At 48.5% G+C, this 1,710-nt stretch overlaps 1 pseudogene; it reads left to right on the top strand.

Annotated features, from left to right (window-relative positions):
• The window catches only part of LOC105887479, a 4,827-nt pseudogene extending 3,413 nt beyond the window's left edge, over positions 1-1,414 (top strand).
• Positions 1,415-1,710: the final 296 nt, after the last annotated feature.

The raw sequence follows: 1,710 nt of genomic DNA, 5'->3' as shown, positions 1-1,710 counted from the left end.
AAAAAAAAAAAAAGAAAGAAAAATTTGAAATGGCCCCACTCACAGACAGGCTTGTGTTTTCCCTTTTAATCTCCAGTCAAAAAGTTCCAACCCAGGCGCAGCGCCTGTGGCTCGAGCTGCTAAGGCGCCAGCCACATACACCTGATCTGGAGGGTTCAAATCCAGCCCAGCCCCACCAAACAACAATGATGGCTGCAACCAAAAAATAGCCAGGCATTGTGGCAGGCTCCTGTAGTCCCAGCTACTTGGGAAGCAGAGGCAGGAGAATCGCTTGAGCTCAGGAGTTGGGTGTTGCTGTGAGCTATGATGTCACAGCACTCTACCCAGGGTGACAGCTCGAGGCTCTGTCTCAAAAATAAAAAAGTTCCAACCCGAAGATACCTTTCTCATTGGTCAGTTTGAATAAAGCCAGAGCAGCTGTTTCAGCCCCCACAGAACTACAGGATTTCACAGAAGTGGAAATTTCCAGGTTCTAGGAAGTTAAGTCTACAAATTCCTTAGAGCTGAGTCACCATGGAGAAGACCCTGCAGGTGTATCCTCCCAGTCTCCTTGAGAAGATCTATTTTCTTAGACCTCATCGTTTCTGGGTATTCTCTCTCATCACTACCTGTGCTTCCATGGGTAGAGTGCTGTAGCATGAGAGTTCACAGCAACCTCAAACTCCTGGGCTGAAGCAATCCTCTTGTATCAGCTTCTTGAGTAGCTGGGACTACAGACATGAGCCATGATGCCCCACAATTTTTTTGATTTTTTGTAGAGACAGAGTTTCACTCTTGCTCAGGCTGGTCTCAAACTCCTCATCACCTGCTTCTGCCTCCGAGAGTGCTGACAATAAGGCCATGAAGAGTTGGGGGCTGAGGAGTCCAGCCCAGAAGAGTCTGACTGAGAGAAGTTGGATGCCAAGGAGTTGATCCATTGCTGGGCAGCTGTGGCCAGCCCTACCCTCAGTAAATTCATGCAAACCCTCCCAAAGTCATTTGCAATTTCAGCCCATGTGTCGTGCTGCCTGCATGGTTCAACTTCAACAGCCAGCGACAGCCCTATCTGAGGTTGCAGCCCAGCACGGGCCATCCACAGCTACCAAGGTCACCTTTTGCTCCTAAGAGATGCAGGAACATATGATAGGCTTCTGGTTAAACAACTGTATTATTTGTGCCATCTCTCAATGTTGATGGACAGCCTATTTTTGTGAACATCACACTGCCAGTGTATACCCTAAAAGAGTGATGTCTCCATGTTGTACAAAGCCTAGTCAAGCCTGAGAATTACAGGAGACTGGACACCTTCAGATCACTCTATGAAGATCTGGAAGACCACCTAAATGTATTGAAGGTCCTGGAGCAGCTGACGCAGGAGCATATTGAAAGTCAACAACAAAAAAAAGAGGGCGGTGCCTGTGGCTCAGAGGAGTAGAGCGCCGGCCCCATATGCCGGAGGTGGTGGTGGCGGGTTCAAACCCAGACCAAAAACTGCAAAAAAAAAAGTCAACAAATGGAGCTCACCACATACCCTAAAGGTGGTGGGTTCCAACCTGGCCCTGGTCAGCTAAACAACAGTGACAACTCCAACAGCAAAAAAAAAGCCATGTGTGGCAGGCGCCTGTAGTCCCAGCTACTTGGAAGGCAGAGGCAAATGAATTGCTTAAGCCCAAGAGTTGGAGGTTGCTGTGACTCCACGGCACTCTACTGATGGCAACATAGTGAGACTCT

This window comes from Otolemur garnettii, unplaced genomic scaffold (assembly GCF_000181295.1).
Source record: "Otolemur garnettii isolate 467f Iridium unplaced genomic scaffold, OtoGar3 scaffold00091, whole genome shotgun sequence".
Taxonomy (NCBI): Eukaryota; Metazoa; Chordata; class Mammalia; order Primates; family Galagidae; genus Otolemur; species Otolemur garnettii.
The sequence above is the reverse complement of the archived record's forward strand: the minus strand, read 5'-3'. Positions and strand labels throughout refer to the sequence as shown.